The sequence below is a fragment of the Eschrichtius robustus genome, chromosome 20, assembly GCF_028021215.1.
Source record: "Eschrichtius robustus isolate mEscRob2 chromosome 20, mEscRob2.pri, whole genome shotgun sequence".
In the NCBI taxonomy this organism is placed as follows: domain Eukaryota; kingdom Metazoa; phylum Chordata; class Mammalia; order Artiodactyla; family Eschrichtiidae; genus Eschrichtius; species Eschrichtius robustus.
In genome coordinates, this window is record NC_090843.1 from 5,622,023 (window position 1) to 5,628,072 (window position 6,050).

The 6,050-nt window shown below is 49.6% G+C and overlaps 1 protein-coding gene across 2 annotated transcripts in view; it reads right to left on the minus strand.

Annotated features, from left to right (window-relative positions):
• Positions 1 to 6,050, minus strand: part of SLC39A11 (solute carrier family 39 member 11) — a 422,853-nt gene that overhangs the window by 416,277 nt on the left and 526 nt on the right. The window contains exon 1 of one of the 2 annotated variants that reach the window (XM_068531047.1): positions 5,814 to 5,897. The exons of the other annotated variant lie outside the window; for it this stretch is intronic. The gene's annotated coding sequence lies outside the window, so the exon portion shown is untranslated. Of the gene's footprint in view, positions 1 to 5,813; positions 5,898 to 6,050 lie in introns of those variants that run through there. 2 annotated transcript variants of the gene reach the window in all.

Below are 6,050 nucleotides of genomic sequence, written 5' to 3' on the forward strand. Positions count from 1 at the left end.
CTGAGAAGCGACTACTGAAACTGACAAGACGGGGAGGGAGGTCTTTTAGTGGATGCGGTGATGATGCGAAGATCCCTAATGGATGGTGTTGGAGAAGAGAATGGGAGGCGCCTTGTGGAGACAGCAATTACCAAAGGTCAAGACCTTCCGTTGTGATGAGGGAAGGAGAAATGGGCAGGGGCTGGAAGGAGACTGGGAGACAAAAGAGCATGTTTATAAGATGGGAGACACTAGGGAATATTTCTGAGATAATGGGAACAATCTAGCTGAGAAGGAGAAAATTATGGAGGAGAGAGAAGGGGGTGAGGTCTTTGAGAGGTGGGAGGGGTGAGATCCAGAGTTAGATTTAGTAGATTTAACATGAGGACTTTCCTGATTACTTCTGTTTTCTCCATACCTGTGAGAAGGCTCATCAGCTAGGGTGGAATGGTGGGGAAGGGGAAAAGACAGTGTAGGAGACTTGAAAAGAAGTGAGAGCTTGTGTCAGAATCATTGGCTTTTCATCAAATACCTTTTATATCCTCCATGCATCCAACACAGAGCTAGTTACAACAGTAGGTACTCAAATACACACTAATTAAGGGTAAAATGCTTGGAGTGTGATTTTTCGATATCATCCTTTTTAGTCAAGGTGTTGAGAATGTGTGTAGCCCAGACACCCAGGCTCCCTCTATCAGGTGTGATGCCTGCCAGGCTATTTGTTGAAGGCAGGGTCTCAGTTATCTGCCAACAGTTAAGTCAAATAACCATCCCTTCTACGACAAATGTCACCTCCAGTTGACACAGGCTGATAAACACTGACATGAAGATGTCAAGACTACCTCTGGCGAGGCTCTCTTATCCCGTTGGCATGTCAGCCAAGGGGAGGGCAAACACCAAATGTCTCAATCACACCGGGCAGCAGTGCATAACTCAATCTTCTGTCCGGCCCCTCACACTGCTTTTATTGACACAGTCTATCCTTTACCAGATCAAATTTCCCTTTCTTTGCTTTGCCTTCTGTTAATTTTTTGTCAGATTCCTCTCCGTTTTTTTTTTTCTACCATCTTGCTTTCTCCCTTGCCATTTCTCCTAGCTGAGCCCCAGTTAAATTTATTTTAATTTTCCTCAGTTACTTTGGCTCTTCCATTTATCATCTCTCCTCTGGTGTGCCCAGCCCCCATTCCCTCCTCATCGTATGAGAAAACAGCCTTCCCTCCAACAACATCCGAGTACAGACAGATGTAAGACTCAGCAGGTTCACGCTTCATACTGCACACTGACAGGCCAGAGAAGCAGCTACCTTCCCTAAAAGAAGAGGTACTGAAACAAGGCATCGAAGGGGGTGTGACATAGGTGAAAACTGTCTTACTTTTTTAGTATTTCAGCTATTAGGCAACTGATGACAAAAGATTCTTTTGCCTTTTCCAATGCGTCCTTTGAGCAGATACTTTGTGATTATGTGACATATATGTATGACGCCATTCACTCATTCTGCAAATATTTATTGAATCATTTAGTCAGGGAGCCAAGGTCCAGATGCTAGACCACATAACGCATAAAAGAAGGACATGTGGTATCTGCAAAAATCTGTTTTCAAAAAACCATTCTATTTTAGGCATCATGCTGGCTTGCTTGCTATATTTCTATTAAAAAGTAGGGAGAAATCCGCCCCCTCAATGTTCTGAGTGAGATAACAGTGCTGATGGGCCCAGAGAAAGTGAAACTATCAGAACATGCTCCCAGTTTTAAAAGACAGCCCTCGAGCATGCAGACAACTTGGCTCCCAGGCATGGCCACCCCACGTGTCATCTGCCCCCCAAATCACTGGAGAGCCGCTCCAGCTTGGGTCCCCCAACTGCCTGTCCTTGTATTTCTTTTTTTAATAAATTTATTTATTTTTTAAATCTATTTTTGGCTGCATTGGGTCTTCATTGCTGTGCGTGGGCTTTCTCTAGTTGCTGCGAGCCGGGGCTACTCTCCTTCTCGTTGCGGTGGCTTCTCTTGTTGCGGAGCACGGGCTCTAGGCACACAGGCTTCAGTAGTTGTGGCTCGCAGGCTCAGCAGTTGTGGCTCACAGGCTCTAGAGTGCAGGCTCAGTAGCTGTGGCGCATGCGCTTAGTTGCTCCGCGGCATGTGGGATCTTCCCGGGCCAGGGATAGAACCCATATCCCCTGCATTGGCAGGCGGATTCTTAACCACTGCGCCACCAGGGAAGTACCTGCTTGTACTTGTAAAGCCCCACCTTTAGGCAAAGGGCAGGAGGCAGTGTGGGTACCATCTGAATTTTGCTTCAGAATTGTTTGGCTCTTCTGGCTCTTGATGTTCTGAAATTTTCTTTGAAGCTAACGATACAACAAAGATCAAGGACTGTAGAGTCAAACTAACTGGGATCTGAAGACACACTCAGCCGTCGACTACCTGTGTAATCTCAGATGGACTCCCTGGTCCTGCTGAACCTTGCTTTACCAATCAAATGAGTGTAGGACCACCTCTGCTATAGAATTATTGCGAGAATTAAAGATATATGCAGAGTGCCTAGGTGGTGCTCCAAACTACAGCTATTATAACTGGCAGAATGCCTAGGTTTGACTTCAGGAGCCCAGGGGGATCTACATGTAATCTCTTGAACTTAAATACTGGATACTTAAAATTCTACCCAAAGAGATTTAACGTGAAAGGAAGAAAATCTGACATCACGAGCTGCCACACGATACACACATATGCACTCATCTCTAGGCCAAAATTAAAAGATGGCAAAAAAACGAGGAGGTGCCTCTTACCTGTGTGCCTCCCTGAGAGAAAAAATAAATAAAAGACTATTTCTCCTCTCTGCCCCTGGTTCAGCTCAGTTCCTTGCCTAGCTGCTGAAGCTGAGCTCTCTGCCCACATCCTGGTTTTATGGGGTGACAAAGCGGAATGCGGAAGAGGAAAGGGCTGCCTCTTCAATGCAGGGAGGATGGAAAAGGAGATGTGGAGAATAAGGAGTCAAAGACACAGAGCTCTCGCAGCGCCCAGGCAAGAAGCCGGCTTGCTAGCAGCCTCCGTTAGGCACTTGGATCTGCAAGCAGAAGAGCAACAGTGGCATCTTCAGGGCAGGCCGGGGAGCGTGGCTAGGGAGGCAAGAGAGAAGGCGTAGGGAAAGCCCTGCCTTCAGAACACACTCTGCGGTGACATCAGCTGACGAGCTCGCCTTTCCTCTACCTGAAATGACAGGTGTTCGCGCAAGTGCCGGCCACCCCGTGCAAACCCTAGCTGATTGCGGACATTCCCCCCTCTTGCCATTTGAAAGAGGCCGGCCAAACTCTCGTGGAGCTGGAAACTCGGGGAGTCTGGGTCAGTTAGGGTCTCTAAGGCAAGCAATTGAAAGTGTTTTTGCTTTTCAAAGAAATGAAATTTATCAATAAGATATCAGACAACTCATGGAATCTCTGGGAAAGTTGGGGAACCGGGCTCAGCGAACAGACAGGGACAAAGGGAAGCTAACCTTCAGAACCCAGTCAAAACACGCCTCAGGGCGATTCAGGTGAGGACGTCATCGTGGTCACCCACAGCTGTCACCAGCACCACCGCCAGCACTGGCAGCTGAGCGCTGCAGCTGGATTCAGTGTCTCTGCTGCCCCTGGAGACTGGATGTTCGCAGGGGACACCTCTGTCACCATCTGTCCCTGCTCCTGGACATCACTAGCTCTCCATCTATAAAGTCCTAGGTGGGACTTCCCTGGTGGCCCACTGGTTAAGAATCCGCCTGCCAATGCAGGCGACACGGGTTTGAGCCCTGGTCTGGGAGGATCCACATGCCGCGGAGCAGCTAAACCCGCGAGCCACAACTACTGAGCCCGCGAGCCACAACTACTGAGCCCGCGTGCCACAACTACTGAGCCCGTGTGCCACAACTACTGAGCCTGTGCGCCACAACTACTGAAGCCTGCGGGCCTAGAGCCCGTGCTCTGCAACAAGAGAAGCCACCGCAGTGAGAAGCCTGCACACCGCAACCAAGAGCAGCCCCCACTCGCCGCAACCAGAGGAAGCCTGCACGCAGCAACAAAGACCAAATGCAGCCAAAAATAAATAAATAAATAATAAATGAAAAGTATCTTTATTAAAAAAAAAAAAAGTCCTAGGTGGTTGTGTCTGATTGGCTGATCCCAGCTCAGCTGTAAGGGGAACAGATCTTGCCGTAAGGCGGTAATTTTCTCAAACACAGAAAAGAGGTTCTGCAGGTGCTGGGAAGTCAAACACCAACACGTGTCCCTACAGAATGGCACTGCAGTGACAGCAAAGTGCAGACCCTGCCACCAGGGAGTGCTCCGAGTTTGTGGGAAGTTGTGTGACAAAGTAGAAAAGGAATTCAGAATTCTAGGTCTCAGGGCTGATTCTGTCCCTTAGTAACCATGTGACTTGGGCAGGAATAAATAAGCTTCTCTGGTTTTTTGTCATGCATAGAATAATTATTCCTACCTACTCTGCAGGGCTGAAGTGTATGGGAGCATTTTGTGGACAGGCTTTGAAAATGACACTGAGTAAAATCTGTTTGCCTCTCTGGGGCCCAGGTTATCCACCTGTAAAATTCCCTAGATCGTAAGGCTATTGTGAGGTAAACTAGAATATTATAAATGAATGGTTTATTTACAGGATTCACCTCAAAATAATGGAGGTGGTGGGAAGGAGAGGGAGTGGGCAGGGATATACATGAGACTGACCATGACTTAGTAAGTGTAAAACCCAGCTGGTGGGCCTATTATACCATTCTCTCTACATTAGTGTGGATATGAAATCTTCAATAATAAATGCTTTTTTTTTAATGAAGGATCTTGGAAATTCTTAGAAGAGACAGGCCACACTCTCCAAGTTTCATTATCACTGAGTCAGTGTTAGGCGTCCTCCCCCCAACCCGGCCCCCTTGCCCCACCCCCAGGCGTTGTTTTCTCAGGCATTTGGGTCGTTTCCTCACTGCCCAATACCCTCCTCTCCAGACTGGTGCCAGTGTAAGGTTATATCAGGGGAAACATCTTTGATGGTATAACACTGGTTTGAAACACAAAACGAAAACCCCAAAGAAATAACCAACAACAAAAGAAAACCAGGGGCTTCCCTGGTGGCGCAGTGGTTGAGAATCTGCCTGCATGCAAGGGACACTGGTTCGAGCCCTGGTCTGGGAGGATCCCACATGCCGCGGAGCAACTGGGCCCGTGAGCCACAACTACTGAGCCTGCGCGTCTGGAGCCTGTGCTCCGCAACAGGAGAGGCCACGACGGTGAGAGGCCCGCGCACCGCGATGAAGAGCGGCCCCCACTTGCCGCAACTAGAGAAAGCCCTCGCACAGAAACGAAGACCCAACACAGGCATAAATAAATGAATAAATAAACCCAAAAGTTAAAAAAAAAAAAAAAGAAAAAGAAAACCAGAAGCAAACGAGCGCGCACACACCCCTTAAGGGACAGCCTGTCCCGGCGCTCAGGCCTGGTCCAGAGCATCTGTGAAGTTACTTTCCAATGAACAAAAACGGACTCACGCTTCCCTTTTCCTAACATTGCATTAGGTGGATGACCAGAGTAAATAACGAATAACAAGGACGCCCCAGAAGGCTGCACGCCAAGAGCCAGGGGTGAGGGTCCAGCACCTACGGTCAGCTCTGTGCGCCCACCCGGCTCCCAGCCGGGCCAGGACACAGGGGCGGCCGAGAGAGCCGAGGGGAAGGGGACCGGCCGAGAGTGCAACTGCGCCGTCTCAGGAGAAGAACCCCTGTCCCGGGGCCGCGATAGACTTAGTGAGGGACACGAGCATCACGAGAAGGCGTTACAATCACACCGCGGGCGCTTGATTATAATTACCTCCGACTTGGAAAGGCTCCACCCGCGCTGGGAGGGTCTTCAGGTCCGCTAGAGGCTGGACCCGCAGAGGAACCGCCAGCCTTAGCGATCCAACAACCACACAGTTTCCCTTTAAAAAAGTGCCGCCCAGCGGCGGTCCCGCCCCTCGGCCGCCCCGATGCGCCCCGAACAAGCATGGCCCTCAGCGGGCCGGAAGCGCTTCCGCCCCCAACCAAGATGGCCGCCGGGCGGTAGCGT